An 18,310-nucleotide genomic window follows, 5' to 3' on the forward strand; every position below is an offset into this window, starting at 1 on the left:
TCATTAGGCTGGTTATTTTATCGGAGATTTTAAACATCTGAATGATAATAATGAGAAAAGCTCGCATTTGAAACTTTCTATACAGATTATGAAGGGGTTCAGAATGAGCCTCCCAAAGTGTGCCACTTTGGCATGTGGACTATGTTAAGCAGAAGGCAATCAAGATCCAGCAGACTCAAGAAAAACTTTTACTTCTCCTTTAAATATCTAAAAGAATTAAGATAGGGGGTGTGGCCCAGAAAGAAAGCTATTACTAAGAGATAAATTTTTATCTAAATGACCTCTTTGAATGGCAGGACAAACATCTAATTACCAAACATTTGCTTTTCTTATTGTCCTGTGAATCACCCTCCTCCCCTTTGAAGCCCCAGGTCCCCATCTCAATTCTTAGTTCAAGACAGCATTTAAGCCTCCACTGCCCTGCTTGTCCTTGGGTCTCATTACCTGTGTGGAGCCTCCGTTAGTACCTAATTTTTTCTCCAGTTAATCTGTTTTAAGTCAATTTAATTATTAGACCAGCTAAAGAATCCAGAGGGGTAGAGAAAAAATACATTTTCCCCAACAATTACAAAGTGCTGTATTTTGTAAACAACCACTATTAAAAGATATACTGAAGCATACTAAACATTTTAAGAATTTATTTGAGCAAGAATTGATTCAGATCAGGTGGCGCCAAACTGGAAGTGGTTAGGAGCACTCCAGCCCTTAGAAACTAGGGGAAGACTTAAATAGAAAAAGTGCAGAAACAAATACAGGAAATTATTTAATTGGCTATAGCTTAAAGCCTCGTTACCAGTTTGTGATTGGGTGTGTTTAGTTTTCAATTTTGTAACCTTGAGGGCTGTACAAGCTTAGATTTTGGTTTGCTTAGGTAGGTTGCCCTGGCATTAGAGCCACCTCAGTCTCCTGGCTTCCTTGTTTAATTAAACACCAGTAATGCAGTTACTATTATTCCCATTATGTAGGTCAGAAAACACTGAGCTTTCTGTTTTCTGACCAGCCAGATCATTCATTGAAATTGATGATAAGAAATGGATATTTGAATCCTATCACTCATTGTTCTTCTACTTCATGTTACTGGCTTAAATATAGTCAGAAAGAAAGGACCACCCTTGGGGATCAAACGCCCAGCTGTATTGTGTACTCTACCAGATTAGAGCCCAAAGCAAGGCCCTTTACCTACTCCCCTAGTTTTCAGTCTTCCTCTTATTCTCTCACTCTTTTCCTTCCCACCTTTTAACACAGCCATGCCCATTTGTTTATGGCTACTTTTGCATGACCAAGGCAGAGTTGAATAGTTGTGACAGAGGCCATATGGCCAGCAAAGTCTAAACTATTGACAAACTGACCTTTTACAGAAAAAGTTTGCTGATGACTATTATATAGGAAAGGATTACCAAAACAGAAACGAGCGGGTTTTCAGAAACAGTTTTTAATTGCTTTAAGTCACCTTGATTTTATTTTTTGCAGAAATAAAAATTTCAAAGACATTGGACCTCCCTGGCATATGTAACAGAAGTGTTCTTTAAAAGAGCTATTTTGGACTTCCCTGGTAGTGCAGTGGTTAAAAATCCACCTGCCAATGCTGGGAACACGGGTTCGAGCCCTGGCCCAGAAAGATCCCACGTGCCGCGGAGCAACAAAACCCGTGCTCCACAACTACCGAGCCTGCGCTCTAGAGCCCGCAAGCCACAATCACTGAAGCCCGCGCACCTAGAGCCAGTGCTCCACAAGACAAGCCACCAAGATGAGAAGCCCGCGCACAGCAACAAAGAGTAGCCACCGCTGGCCACAACTAGAGAAAGCCTGCTCGCAGCAATGAACACCCAATGCAGCCAAAAATAAATTTATTTATTAAAAATAAATAAATAAATAAAAGAGCTATTTTCTTTTTTTTTGCGGTACGCGGGCCTCTTACTGTTGTGGCCTCTCCCGTTGCAGAGCACAGGCTCCGGACCCGCAAGCTCAGCGGCCATGGCTCAGGTCCCAGCGGCATGTGGGATCTTCCCAGACCGGGGCACGAACCCGCGTCCTCTGCGTCGGCAGGCGGACTCTCAACCACTATGCCACCAGGGAAGCCCAAGAGCTATATTCTTAAAAAACAGAGACATAATCATGAGCTATCCTCTATGAGGTTGTGCTGACAGAGCAACAATGATTTATTCATTTCCCAGTGGACCTTAGAAGCTATTTGAGCAGGTAATATATGCCCAAACCCAGTGAAAACCATTGACAAGTCTAGAGCAGACAGATCTGGAACTTGGGCAGGTACGTGGCAATGAAGAGCAGTCAACAAACATGAACTTGGATATGGAGAATCCCTGGATGAAACACTAATGGAAGGTGGAAATCAGGATGTTTGCACCAGAAGCAACTTAAGGAACTCCTGGATAGGACATTACACTTAGCAATTTTTTGTTACCTATAGGCTATAACCCACCCTTCTACAATGTGAGACATGGCTGTCAGAAAAAGTTGTGAAGGCCTTTTTTGTTAGGGTACACTTGAGGAATAAGCAGGCCATTTTGCCTCACTATAAGAGAAAACAATAATATCTCTACAGGGACACAGTGTTATTCACACCTGTTAGTTTAATAAGGCAACAGGCCCAAAATGGAGTCTCTTACGCTAAACACCACATCACCAGACATAGATTAATTGCCGTTTCAGCTCTCCCAAAAATGGAATCTTAAAACAGTCAATCATCAATCAGGAATCACCTAATTAGCAATAGTTAGGTAATCTACATGAGATCCTTGTCTTCCCCTAAAGGAAAATGACCTTGCAATAACCAACCCACTTTTTTGTCTACTGTAACTACCTTGTTCCCACACCCTTCTGTCTATAATAGTCTTTCATTTTGTATAGCTCCTCAGAACTCCTTTCTATTCATTAAACTGGATGCTGCCCAATTCATGACTCATTGAATAAAGCCAGTAAGATATTTAAAATGTACTCAGTTGAATTTTGTTTTTTAACAACCCTAAACACTCCCGGTGTCTGGATGGTTTCAAACCAGATATAAAGATTCTTCGTGTAGCATCTGAAAAAGAGGACTAAAAACCATGGATGAGTATGTTCCAACATGAGAGGGGAGAAGAGTGGTGGGAGTTTGCTTTAGAGAGGAGGGAACAGGAAGGGGACTTTTGGGGATCCAGGTAAAGTGGGAGAATTTCTGCGATGCAGGATTATGCTGAGCTAAGGAGGAGAGACAAAATTACAGTCCAGAGAGAAGAGAGGGAGACCAAGAAGGACTAGTAAGGTGAAAAAAGGGTAAAAATGTGAAAGCTAGAGGGTAAAGAGAATGGAGTGAGGAGTGAGTAACAGACAAGATGGTATCACCACATATGACAGATCACTCCCACCATTTTTAAAGACCTGGTTTGCCTGGGTTATAATGGGACATGATGTGTTAAAATACACAGTGCCTCCTTTCAAGGAACTGGCAACCTGGGATTGGGGGCGATGGGAGAGAAAACATGTACACATAAAAGCAACTAATAGTCCAAGGCAGTAAAAGGAATATAATCTACAGAATCATAGCAGGTCATTTAACCCACGCAGATGTGAACTGTAAAACATATTTCTTTTTCATTCCTGAGTTCCTTTTTAAAAAACATCTCAGATCAGTGATTCAGTTAAAAAATGGTACCCAGGGCAGTAGTTTCCACTAAGGTTATCCTGAGGGTCAAATCCAAGTGGCATAGATAATAAAAAAACCATGTATATATTTGCATTTAAAGTAGTATGATTTACATGTTTTTGCATATCCACACGTATTATGCATACAATTATGTTGACTGTAAGATCTGCCCTTACACACAATATTAAACTTTAAGTTAGTAGGCTGGAGGGAGTCAGTTCTTACTTTTTCTTGTCCTCTTTCTTATTCATCCTCTGTCTTTGATCTAGCCATCTTGTGGGAGAGGAGAGGAGAGGTGCAAAGTGACTGGGTGGGTGAGGGTTTAGTGCTGATAGGGATTTCAACCACACCCTAGGTGGGAGAGCACCAGACCCAAGTGATTAGTGTGCCATGTTCTCACAAAATCATTCAAGACTATATGTTTGGTGTCAGAGAGAGGCTCTGTCAACACCTGTAAAAAAACATTCTAAATATTATTAATAAAATTAATGATTATTCACATCTATCTTCTCTCTCTGACACGTCTGACAGACATAATCCCTGAGACACAAAGATTAATACAAATGGTTACCATTTATTGAAAGCTTACTATGTACCTGGTATTATGCTACTTTACATGTACCTTTTCTTTCTATTTTTTCAAACAATTAATTACCTTATTAAGTAGCTACTGCTACCTCCACAGTTGAAAAAAATGAGACTTAGAGAGGTTAAATGACTTGCCCAAAGTCACACAACCAGTAAACGTTAATTCTGGGATTCATCGATTGATTCATTTAATACATACAGAGTGCCTCACAACCAGTAAACGTTAGTTCGGGGATTCATCAATTGATTCATTTAATACATACAGAGTGCCTCACGTGTGGGAGATACTGGCGAGATGCAATCTGTTGAACTCCAGAGTCATGCTAAGTACTATACATAATTAGGGTAATTATTTCCTGCCTTAAAACTGCTTATTCTTTGAGTGTCTCTCTGGCAAACAGTAGAGCCATTCACCCACTCACTGAAGCCATAACTACAGAGAGCCATCTTAGTATACCTACTCCACCAATTCTCATATCCAAACAATTATCCAGACCTGTCCATTCTAGCTGCTAAGTATCTCACTTATTCTTCCAAGCCCTTCTCCAAATCTGCATTGCCTCCAAGGCATCTTTTGCTCATATTACCTTATAGCTTTGTCCCTGTTCTCCATGCCTCTAGAAAATGAGAGTAGCCAGAGATGGAAGGGATGACATATTAGGCATCTTTGTTTCCCAGTGCTTAACACTGAGGCCAGAACAATAAGGATGTAATGTTTGTTGAAGAAAATCTTGAATAAGCTTCTTACAAGTGAAAATTTGAAAACTAACCTGTCCATGAGATGAGGACTTATACTCTGAGAAAGTTTTCCTGGGCACAGACCATACATATTGACATATCCACATATGGTATTTGTAGATCTGGACATTTTCAAATGAGCTGCCATTGGTCAGGAATAGATCTCTACTATAAAGAGCCAATAGATACAGCTTACTCTGTCATATAAGGTAATAATTCTACATGAAGGTAAGGGAGTAATTGTCATGATCAAAGTGATTCTAGAAATCAGGCTGAGAGAGAGGCTCCAGACTGAGAAAGAAATTCAGATCTTAGAAACCAGTAAACCAACTGTTGATGGTTTTTGTCAATGAGTTCTTATCATCCTGTCAGCTACTTCCTCCTCCGCTTCCCAATACAAAATGTACCAGCCGTGGTGACTTCAAGTCATTTTAATAAACATTTATTGCAGACTGTGTGTCAGGGGTTTAAAAAAAATAACTAATACATAAGCAGTGGGGATCAGAAATTACTCAGTAATGCATAAACAGAATCTCTGCCTTCAAGGAGATAAATGAACACATCAGTCCTTTAATGCTTATAATGTGATTTCACATAAACTATCTCTTATAACCTCATTTTCATAAGCACTGTCTCCAGTTTACTGATGAGGAAACTAAAGCTCAAAAGTAAATAAATTACTCAGGATCACACTACCGATGAGGGTTAAAATCCAGGACTTCTGATGCCAAATCTTTGCTCTCACATCATGCTGCCAAGTTGCTGTGGAAATTCATTAATTAAGTTATTCAGTAACTCATTAATTAAGAAAATACTTATTGGACACCTACACTGTTCTCAACACTTGGAATATGTCACTGAACAAAACGGACAAAGTGTCTGCTCTCGAGGCGCTTATGTTCTTGGCTTTCCCTTAATGAGTTGCAAATCTCCCTTTGGATGGCGAGGCTCTGTCTGCTGCACAGGAGGCTTTCAGATTCTTTCCCCATAAGGACAGTAGCTTACTCTGTAGAACAACTGCCCTCAGGCACTCATCACTGAGCGTGGCTTCTTGGACTACAAGACTTTGGGTTAGCTAGTTTTCATAACATGCCATCAATTTGGCTTCTGCACATATCAGTTACCACAAAGTTATTTAAGAGCACAAGACTGTTCGCCTTTAATTAATTTAAATATAAACACACAGTGTTAGGAAAATTAAGTAGACAAAAACATTTTCATGCATCATAGGCATTTTGCACACGTATATAGTGTAACCTGTTAATTAAACTTTCCTTCACAAACCATTTATCTTTTCAAAGCCTTGCCTAATAACTTGATGCTTCTCCTTACATTTTTAACTGCTCCTGATTCGTTTTTCCACACTGTTTCTAGAGGGATGGCTATGTCCCAGATGAAAAGAAATATTAGTATAATGTGGTGCAAACAGCATGTAGTTTTGTTTTATAGTCTCATTTAGGCCATGCGGGGTTGTTAGAATACTCATAGGACTTAGATAAAATGATGCAATGAATTCTTGCCAAATCAGTGCTCTTTAATTTGAAGGAATTAAAAGATCTGTAACAGAACATTTCCAAAATTTGATACATACCCCATGTATGTATCAAATAGGATCACCAGTCATGCAACTGGTGAGATAATAGAAAATATATATATTGTTCTTTGTCTCTGGTTCCTAGCACAGGGTTCCTAAAACCCATGTAAATTCCTAAGTGATAAAAACACTAGCAGCGTCTTTTGTTCTAATGAGGGAGCTCTGGGTGGGCTCCTGGATGGGGGCTGTCACCACAGAGACCAAGCCATGGCTAGAAGCTTGGAACTTTCAGCTCCTTCCACTCACCGCATTCTCTACAGAGGGGCTGGAAATGGAGTTAATAATTGATTATGCTTATGTGAAGTGGTCTCCATAAAATCCCAACAATATGGGGCTTGGGGAGCTTGGGTGGGTGAATACACCCATGAACCAAGAAGGTGACCCTACTCCCCAGGGACAGAAGCTCCTGTGCTCAAGCCCCTCCCAGACCTCCCCCTATCTGGCTGTTCATCTGTATCCTTTATCATATCCTTTAATAACTGGTAAACGTAAGTGTTTCCTTGAGTTCTGCGAGTCACACCAGCAAATAATTGAATCTAAGGGGAGGAGGTCATGGGAAACTACAAGTTGGACAGAAGTTGTGGATAACCCCAGGGCCACTACTCGTGATTGGCGTCTGAAGTGGGGGCATGAGACTAAGCTTAGTCATGAGACTAATACCTTCATCTGTGGGAAATGATGCTGTCTCCAGGCATGTAGTGTCAGAATTGACTTAAATTGTAGGACATCCTGCTGTGTCAGAGAAAAGCTTGGGCCAGGGTGGGGGGGGGGGAACCTCCCACACATTTGGAAGAAGTGTCAGAAGTGAAGTGTTCAGGAGGAGAACTGTAGGTTTTTCCAACACACAACCCTAAACTGAATCCAGGGAATCACTGTCACCGTGTCCTTTCCCCTCACTCCCAGCACCGTCGGTGACAAACGTCAGCTCATTTCTGGTCATAGCCATCTAATTGTGCTTGCCATCTCTCCGTTCCAATTAGACTTTCTTCTTCTATTTCAACCATTACAATAGAGTTCAAGTTCATCTCTTTGTCTCAAGATCCACCCACAGTAAATTGGTATGTATTAAGGAGTCCACCCTAAGCTCCAGCCATACCAAGTTATTTGCAGTTTCCTATGGGTCCTGTTCTTCAGGGTCTCCATGGCTTTGCATATCCTGCTTTCTCTTTCTATAAATCTCCTTTCTTTTAGTCTTCTTAAAATTCTACCTTTGTTTTTCATACTCTGATCAGATGTCACTTCTCTTTCAAGTGAAGCATTTCCCCTCCTCCTCACAACTGCCTTCCTCTCTTCACTTGGTTTAGGTAGAATTGGCTTCACTCCTTTGTACCCACTGTACCCAGTGCAGCACCTAATGCTTAACCAATCATCATTCTCTGCATTCCTGTCTCTCTCTCTCTTACACTGTTTGCTGCTTTGAGAGTAGGCATGAGGCAGGTATTTCTCCAGCCCCTAATAGAGTGACAATCAATGAACACAGGGAATCCTACCAGATGAATAAGCAGACGTCTTCAGTAGGGAGAAGATATCTGTGTGCTCACATGTAGTGTAGTTCTGAAGTAGCACACCTTAAAAGAGGTTGCAGGATGCCGAAAAGTGGTGAGATGGGCAGTAGGTGCTAAAATTTTTTGCTTCTTCTTTCCCTTTATATCACTCTCCTTCCTTCCCAAACAAGTATAAAATTTTTTTCCAAATGACTTCTGCCAAATAAGTGTTGCAGTGCTTTGAGCACTGGAAGTGCCTCTGCTACTCCTGGATGTTTTCTTGCAACTAGTTACACTGGTACCAGCTGGAGGAAAATGTCTTGGTCACAGTGTCCAAGCCATAAGCCATATGCTGTGCCTGCAATCTACATGGGGCTTCTTGAACAATCTCTCTTGTATACTTTCAAGAATAAATTTCCCAACTTAAATTATTTTTTATGTGTGTGCTATTTATACTCTTACGCATTACATAAAAAGTCAGAGGACTTGAACTTGCGCGTATTACTGATGTATAGGCTAAGTCCACCTTTGTCGTGTCATGGATGCTGGCCTAAGGCACATAGTACAGTTTTGAAACATAAAATATAAATCTGATCAAAACAAGTGAATTTAATAATTCTTAATAGGCAAAATACACTTGTTCATCCAGCAGAGCCCCTGAAAACTCCAATGTTTGGCAATAACATTGAAATTGATTTGTATTAATTCATTAATGGAAAGAATCTAGGGATAATTTTACTATCCAAATTTACTGCTAAACCAGGCTCAAACATCTGCTTTTAATGGTTCCTTTAATATCTGCTTGAGATTTCTAAATAGCCAACAAAAGCAGTTGTCAATGGGTTTAAGAAAAAAATGTAAGAAAAATCAGACTTACAACGCAAAGATTCTGTTGTTTTTACATTAGAGCAGTCTTCCTTGGGAGCATAATTTGAGAGTCATGAAAAGTAATCACCCTTCTGGAGCAAACATTTAAATATAAAACAATTTGATGTACCATTACAACTACCTAAGAAAAAGTAAGATTAGGTTGTGCCTACCTTGGTTCTTCTGGTTTTCTCTGCCAGGTTGCTCTTTAGCGCCAATCTCTCCGATGAATGTCTTCACTGTTGCCCTTCCTTCATCAACTCATCCTAGTACACTGTGACTATGGCAGCTCTTATATTCTATTAGAGAATCATGTGTTTGTAAATTGTTCCCCAGCTAGACTATGAGCTCAGAGTGGGCAGGACTCGCATGTGTACATTTGCACCTAGCACAGGATCTGAACTAGATCTGAGTTAGATCTGGTATATTAAAGATTAAAATCCTTATTATTAACTACAGAAAGTCTGTGGTCTCTGTTTATGGACTTAATCAACGTTCACTATTATTATAGCCTTTATCACAGAATTTAACACAGATTGATTTACTTCAATGTTAGAGAACTACCTTCTCCACAGCTACTCTCTTGCCTGGGAAGTGGTCACTTTCCACTTGCTGGCCTCTGAAATTTCTCTGCCCCTCAATCTCTTGGACTGCTGCCTTTATTTTCTGTGAGGTAAGCACAGGCAGGTGTTGCTTCATAGTTAGGCAGGCGGACTCTTGTATCAGGTAGGTTTGCATCCCAGTTCTGCCACTTCCTAACTGTGTGAGCTCGGTGATCTACTAAATCTTTGTGTTTCCATTGGCCAGAAACTTAGAGATGTTAGTTTTGCTCCTGTTTGCTTAAGTTTTCTCATCTTCAAAACAAGATAATGGGGCTTCCTTGGTGATGCAGTGGTTGAGAGTCTGCCTGCCAATGCAGGGGACGCGGGTTCGTGCCCCGGTCCGGGAAGATCCCACATGCCACGGAGCGGCTGGGCCCGTGAGCCATGGCCGCTGAGTCTGCACGTCCGGAGCTTGTGCTCCGCAACGGGAGAGGCCACAACAAGTGAGAGGCCCGCGTACCACAAAAAAAAACAACACAAAAAAACAAAAAACAAAAACCAAAAACAAGATAATGATAGGATTTACCTTACAGGACTGTTGGAAACATCAACTGATAGGATGTGTAAGTTTCTTAGAACAGAACCTGACCTATGGCAAGTTCTTCATGAATGTTAGTTATTGTTGTTATTCCATACTTAAATGGTAGATGGGGTTTTATAAGCCAGTTCTTGCTGGTAGGAAGAACATCTTTCAAATTAAGGTGTAAACTGAAAACAGTTCTCCAATTAAATAAATTCTCTGAAACTTCCTAAAATGCTGTTAAAGATACCTCTGGCTACTGCAGCTTAAGGATTTTCTGTTTTATCATTTCATATCATTTCATCATATTATATAGGCCCTTCCTACTTTAATTATGTTCCCTGGACCAGCAGCACCAATATCACCTGGGGGCTTGTTAGACATGCAGAATTTCAGGACGCACAGAAATCCTACTAAATTAGCATCTGAATTTTCATAAAAATCCTATATGATTTTTATGCATATTAAAGCTTGAGAAACACTAATATAGACTATAGTGTAGTCTCCTCATTTAAAAAATGAGAATAATCAAAGTACCTATCTCACAGGTTTGTCGTGAGATTAAATGCTTTAATGTACGTAAAGTATGTTGAACAGTACCAGACACATATAGCAAAAGCTAAATACACCTTCATATATATATGGAGTGTTGAGAAAAAAGGTATGGAAGTTATTGCTCTCTTTTGATTGGCCACAAAAAACACATGCCAAATCTTGTGTTCAGTTTTAGGTGTCATAATTTATATAAACATTGAAAAACCATAATGTATTCAAAAGAGAGTGATCAAGTGTTGAGGAAAAGGAAACTTTGTTATTAGAAGAGTGGTTAGAGAAACTGGGAATATTTATGCTAGAGAAGAACACACCTGTGGGAGATGATAAATGCCTTCACATTTTGGAAGATTCAGATTTATCTTTGTGACTCCAGATGGTAAAATAAGAACATATGCATAGAAGTAATAGAGAGAGATCTGATTCAAAGTAAGGAACAGATCTAGTTTCCTTATAGTCAGATCTGTTCAAAGTGGAATGGAGTTTCTTGCCAGGAGCTGAGTTCTCTGCACTGTAATGTCCAAATAGAGCCTGATGTTCATTTTTCTGGGACAGCAAAAGGGATTCATACAATAGGTGGTTTCTGAAGTGACTTCCAACTCTGACATGCATGATTTTATGAACAATATCACTGAAGGGGTACTTAGCCTTCATCAAAATTCTAGAAACTTCAAGCTCTTTGGTGTTTAGGAAATTCACAGCAAATGACATTGACAATCTGTTATCTAGCTTATTTCTTATACATTCTTTCTCTCTTTCTAAGTATTTCCTTGTCCCTCTTTTCCACATTTCAAAAGAAAGAAGAAAGGGACAGCAAATTTAGGCCTTTCTACAACCAGTACCTAAACAATCCTCCGCTAAGTTGGATCTCTCGAACAAAGAGATGATAATCTACCTAACTCTTAAAAGGGAATAAAGCTACCTCATCTCCCTTCCGTTTTCTACGTATTTTCTTCTTGAAATTATGGTACCCTGAATAGGACTTCCTTTGCCAGAGGCATGGAAGGTTTATATGCAAGGCTTATATATCTCTACAGTAAAAATTTAGTAGGAGTATTCTAAGACGATCCTGGACCTACTTGGAACAGTCTCTTTTAAAGCCAATGTAAACAAATGTTAGAACTGGAAGTTCTCTGATCAACTAAGCAAGAGGTTCAAAACCCATCAAGGCCCATTGCATCACCGTATTATTGTATCATTTCTTCCACCAAAAGGAGTAAACACTAGAAGAATTCCAGGCACCAAGGCAAAGCCAGTAGGGATAATACAACCTGGACTAGCTCAACTGATAAGATCAAACTCCTTAATCTAACCTACACTAGGGTGAAGAAATACGACAGAATGATTGTCTAGTTTTTCACAAGCAACAATTGGTCTTGCAAACCTGATAGAGCAAAGGGCAAAATAGGACATGAAGAAAACTGACTGACAATCCACTGTGTGCCAGATACTTCCATGCACACTTTCTCATTTAAGTCTCACACTTAGGCTGGGAGGAAGGTTGAGGTCTTCGCATTTTCTAAATGAAGTAACCCAAGGCTTAGAGAAGTTGAGTTACTTACTCAGAGTCACACAGCTAATTAATGGCTGAGCTGATTCTTATATATTTTGATTTTCAATGTAGTTTCTTTCTAATTATACCCAAACTGCTGGAACTTACAGAGTTTATCCCTGAGATTCGTCAAAAAACAGAAAGGTAGAATCTCTTCTAAAGAAGTGATCACTGTCAATTATTTCAATAACTTGATAGACAGTGTTCCAGGTAGATAATGGCGAACACCAAATTTTTGAGTGGGAAAGAGGCAGCTTTTTAGATGCATGTGTCTTAGAGCACTTTCAATGTTTCTAGTCAGACTTACCCTCACAGACTTACCTCTACTCTTTGAAGAAGTAATACAGCAAGGGAAAGCGATTTGAAGCCTACTTTTTGCTAAGGAAACCAGCTAACCAACATCCGTGTACTCCCTGGGTGGGGCAACGTAGGTGGAGTTGGGGTTCAAGGTTCAGAGGCTGCGATGTTGGAAGAATTACCATTTCATGTCAGCTTGAAGGTGAAGAATTGGGGTTGGCTCTGATAGAAGTGTCAATAGTTAAAGCTATAATCACAACCTCAGGAGAGATCAACACCTACTGTATGAGAGGATTTAAAAATGCAAGAAATAAAGCTAAATATACTGAATGGTGGCATAAAACCATGGTTTACTGTCAACATGGAACATCATTGCATAATATGCTGCCTCAGACAGTGTGAAGCCCAGCCTGCTTTGAAATGATTGACCAAGTTATAAGATTTGCAGGTGTTTCTACGTACCATTTCACTGGTCAGTAACTTATTCAAGAGGTGGCAAAGGCTTGAACCCAGATTGGCAATTATGCTACTGATTTTGAGTTTGGAAAGAAGTGAGGGAGGGGGTCATAACATGGTCTGGAATCCACAGGTGGCTTGCAGTTTGTCTATAGAAAGAGAATTGCAGGGAATACTCAGAAAGCATCTTAAATCACATTTGTGTAATCATATTTAACAGGCAGGTAGCTCATTGTTAGAGTTTACTTAAAGTATGACTCTGTGTGCGTGCATATGTGTGTGTATTTCCTCAGAAACACACAGGCATTATTGAAAATGATGGCATGTAGTCACTCTGGGCTCTAGCTGGCGTGAAAGAACTAACAACGCCTTAGCTGTTGCCTTCTTCATTGCCTCAAAAGAGGAAGAAATGAGCTTCTGTTGTTAAAGCCACTCCCGTTGTCACAATTTTTTTCTGTCTCTTCCTTTCTCTCTCCTTTTTTCCTGCCGCCCGTTATATAAAGCTGTGTTTTAATTTTAAAAAAGCAAAATAAAATAGCTAGTTTAAGACAAAATATTAAATATGAGAGTGATTTGGAGCTCTGAGTTTGTTTTTTAAAATTAAATAGAGAGTCAGAATGTGGTTATTGTAAGTAGGCGAAGCTTTAGCTCTCCCTACAGGCTTTTGTTACAGTAGCTGGCTAAAAGCAAGAGAAGATCAGAAGCTGAAAATCATCCCGAAGTGTTCATCGGAGAGAGTGATTTCCTTTGTCCAAGATGAACTCACAAGCTGTTACCTGTGTCAGCAGTGAGATCGTGCAAATTCCTGCTGCCAATGACACTTTATCACATTCTTGAGGATACTGAGTCTTTTTTCCTTTTTTTTAGTGGTTCTCAGATCTTTATTGAAAAAAAGAGATGGAGAATAATAATAAAAATAACAACCACAATAATAACGGGACCACCCCAGAAAAGGCAGGCAGAAAGGCCGATGCTGCCTTCCAGTTTGCCACAGATTCTCTGGAGCATGGCTTTGGGGACCAAGGATTACACTGGAGCTGCTGATTGCGGGTTGGGCTCAATATCAACTCCAGATGGAATCACTGTGGAATAATTATCTATTAGCATAAGCCCTGGTTAAAAAACAAATGGGCAGCAAAGCCTCTTAATACTGAAAAATAAAAACCAGTTTACAAACATACTTTGGGCCACACCCCAAACCCAAAGGGGAAATAATCCTAGATATTCTTCAATGTTACACCGAGGTGCACTGAATCAGCCATCATTGGCATCATCAGTTATCGATAATTATTATTGTAACAACTATTCATTATTTGCTGTGAGCTACACATCCTGCTGAGTTATTTTATTTAGTCCTCACAATAATACAAATATGTAGGTGTGCTTATTCCTTCTCATGGATAAGCAAACCAATTCAGAAGTTAAGCCACTTGGCCAGAGTCACCCAGCTAACCCGCTGGAGGCAGGGCTCAAACTCAGGACTCTCTGACTACTGAGCCAAGACCATTAACAGCTCTGCTCTACTGGATTGCCTTTGTTAACCACTACGCTATACTGCCCTGGTGTTTTTTTAAAGGCAATACTTCTAGATATGACCTAACAGCAACAATCAATTCAGCAAACATTATTACTTTTTAACAAGCACACTTAGTATTTATGGAGTGCTAGGGATGGGCAAAGTATTTAACAGACACATAAAAATTGCTAGGAGGAATCTGGCAATGAGAAATGTATGAAGTAGGACCATAGAATATGAACGAGTCAGATAAAGAAAGAAGTCTAAAGAAGGTGAAGTGAAGTAAGCTACTGAATCACACGGGCTGTCCTGGCTAACAACCCCACTGGGTAGGGGAAGGAGAACAAAAGATGTCATTATGACAGGAGTCTACATGAGGATAGACTGAAATGATGACTAACAGGGAAGAAACAAAGAAGGATTTTGTTCAGCTTTTTAAGAGTTAGAAATTAGGGAGAGGACCCAACATTCCAGCATTTATTCATCCCAAACATTCCCAGAGTACCAGGGATAAAAATAGTAAATGTTTCATGCCTCCTGGTGCTAAAGAGTGAGGAAGGAAAACAGACCTAGAAGCAATAAAATGTCACGAGCACTATGATAGAATTTGTGCAAGATACAGTGAAGCCGAGAGGAAAGAGTAGTTAAAATTCTAGAGAAGAGAACGCCAATTGAGGTTTCATAAAAGAGGAAACAATTTAATAGCATCTTGAAAGATAAGGAAACTTTTGCCAAGTGAACTGGGATAGTGAGAGGGGAAAAGAAAAATATTTAGGGGAGGATCCAAGATGTGCGAAGTCATGAAGACGTGGGTCCTTGGGGAATCTGTGAGTAGTTCTGAATGGCTGGAGGAAGCATTAGGATTCAAGGGAGAAGTAAGCAGGGTCAAGGTCATGGGGCTTCATATGGGGAGCTATAACTTTGGACTCTATCCTGCTAGTGCTGAGTGGTCACTGAAGAATACTGTGAAAGGTATTAATTTTTTTAGAAATCACCCTTGTAGCAGCGTGGCAGGTGAGTAGGGGGCTAAAACTGAAGGTGGGGAGACAAGGCAGGGGCTGGAGAATGAATGGTTGCAATGGGGTGATAATCCAGTGGATAAACGCAAGAGACAGGAAATAGGATCTACACCTGATTAGATGCTGCGAGTGACTATACAGTATTTTGAAACGAAGCAATGGATTTTGGAACTGTACATGAAAGAACGACTCTGCTACTTCCATATGGAAAAATAACAACTGACTAATTTTACACACATACTATTTTTCAACTTCTGCACTGTTCAGTGGTTAATACAGTTCTTGGCTTAAAATATCCCTATTTCTTCAAATCTATCCTGTCATAAAATCAGAATTTTAATGCTTACACAGACTTTAGCAATTCTCTATTTCCAAGTGCCCTCCATCCCCCCACTGCCCCATCAGATAGATACATAATTGAAAGGCAACATAAGTTAGGAGTGGGGCCGTGAATAGAGCCAGATGACATCTAGGCCATCGCATTCAGGGCTCCTTGAACAAGTACAAGTTAGTACAAGTACAAGTTAGTACAAGTACAAGGTATAGTTCTGCTTGAGTTCAATTCCAGGAAAGATTATGTCTATTCAGATAATTTTTATCTTCCCCTTTTACCTTAGCTGCCAGAAAATGTACATCCAAATTTATTATTCAAGTATTATAATTTACTCAAGTGACTGAAAGCATCTCTTCTTCCTTCTATGAGTATGAAAAGAACTTTGTTCTGTTTTAGCCCTAAACATCTTATCTTCCAGTGCATTTTAAACTGCCCTTATGTCTACTTTTTTGATATTGATGAGAGTACAAACTATAAATAAACAGATTTATCAACAAGTAGTTTCCTTCCAAGCAGGAATACAACTCTATATGTCCTATCGATGGCCAATGTTGGAATTATCATGAGATTTTTATAAGCTTGGAATATAAAAATTTCAGGGGACATTTCCATGAGCAGTAGGAAATGTTTATTTAGGATGAACAATTAGAAGCATCCCTGGAATTGTGGCTATAAAAGCTCTCCCAATGCTGTGTCTGTCTTTGTTTGAAACATCACCAGGCAAGCCTCTTCATACTAATGGCACTTGCTACATACTTTGTTATCCCAGCTTCTGTAGTCTCCCGCAGAGCCTTTACTTGAAGATTACCTTGATAATTCAGTCATGTTTCCTTCTCTCCACCTCCAGTTCAAATATTTTTACTTGGATTAAATTAAGAAATCAGAGAAAAGTGTGAGATAGCATATAAATCTAGTCTTTAACTTATACAAACTTAAAAAGATCTAACGATACAAGTACAGAAAAAGCATAGGAATTCTAGCTAGAATAAAGGCAAAGGGAAAGCAGTCTTACCAAGGTGGGATAAATATGTGACTTATCTACTGGAGGCAGATGGGAACTTTTCTTGCAATATATTAGTTGTATGGCTAAATTCTAGAATTAAGATTGGAAAACTTTTTCTTTTGTTGGCGGGTGGAGCAGGTGGGTGAGAAGTAAGCTCTATTGCAGGTTCAGCAAGGTGTACTTTAGGAGGGACTGGCTATTCCAGTGGGTGTCATCAAAAAGGTGTATGAAGAGACAGGCCTGTGACACCCTGAGAAAATACAGAATGAATGAACAGCTTTACAAATGATATCATATTGTGAGTGGTTTTTTTGTTGTTGTTTTTTTTGTTTTTTTTTGCGGTGCGCGGGCCTCTCACTGCTGTGGCCTCTCCCACTGTGGAGCACAGGCTCCGGACGCCCAGGCTCAGCGGCCACGGCTCACGGGCCCAGCCACTCCGCGGCATGTGGGATCTTCCCGGACCGGGGCACGAATCCGTGTGCCCTGCATCGGCAGGAGGACTCTCAACCACTACGCCACCAGGGAAGCCCCTGGTGAGTGTTTTTTATGTACCAACAGTCAGGACATGGGGTCTAACAAGTCTGGACATATTCATGGTGGCAATGGAAAGGAATATTTGAAATTAGAATTAATTCAGAGATATAAGATCACTGTAACCATAATAAATATTAGGTGATTTTTGAGGTACAATGAATAATTGAAAATTGTGTTCACTGTCTGTCATGTTTACTGATTGACTGGTAGCCTGAACTTCAAATTGAGTGGAAAGTATATCTTTGTACCTTTAGTGCTTTTTCAACATTTTTTGATTACGAACAATAGCATGAAATGCTTTTAATTTTAACGACCCATTAAACACACACACACACACACACACACACACACACACACACACACACACATGAATAAAAGTGAAACAAAAGTTTCAGGAAAATATACTCTTACAAAATGTAATATATTTGGATTTTTTTAGATTCTATGCTTGTACATTCTATTATTATTAGAATCCTGGTGTGACTTTCTAAACAGATTCCAAGACCCACTAATAGGCTGCAGCCAGCAGTTTGAAAATCACTGCTTAAAATGACTTGTAAAATCCATCAACTCGACCTAAACCAGAGATTCCATCAATCTAAAAGGTAGAAAACTGAACAGATGTAGGATGACTCCACTGGATCGTATGAAAGCAGAAGTGAAGAAGTGTTTGATTTTGAGAAACCGCAGGATAAATTCTTAGTGGGAGATTTATTAGCTTTGTGGTCCAGGAACCATCATTCTTCGAGTCCGTATTTTACTTGGTGGTAGAAAACCCAGAGAGAGGAGAAATACAATGTTACTTTTCTAATAAAATATTGAATCCCTATTAATATGAGTTTCTATTGCAATTATAGTCTGTTGTGAGCTTGCACTGCAGGGACAGAGTCTAATTCTCTCTTGTGCAGCGCCAGGCATCCCGTTGGCAGCCAGGTTACGTTTATTATTGGTAATAACAATAATAATACTAATAATGATAACTTGATGGTTAGAATAACATGCAAAGCTAGG

The 18,310-nt window shown here is 39.7% G+C and overlaps 1 long non-coding RNA gene across 1 annotated transcript in view; it reads left to right on the forward strand.

Moving 5' to 3' along the window:
• LOC125965443 (uncharacterized) overlaps positions 1–1,484 on the forward strand; it is a 40,223-nt gene extending 38,739 nt beyond the window's left edge. The window contains exon 3 of the long non-coding RNA XR_007479321.1: positions 1,471–1,484. This is a non-coding gene — a long non-coding RNA (uncharacterized LOC125965443). The remainder of the gene's footprint in view (positions 1–1,470) is intronic.
• Positions 1,485–18,310: the final 16,826 nt, after the last annotated feature.

The sequence above is a fragment of the Orcinus orca genome, chromosome 1, assembly GCF_937001465.1.
Source record: "Orcinus orca chromosome 1, mOrcOrc1.1, whole genome shotgun sequence".
Classification (NCBI taxonomy): Eukaryota; Metazoa; Chordata; class Mammalia; order Artiodactyla; family Delphinidae; genus Orcinus; species Orcinus orca.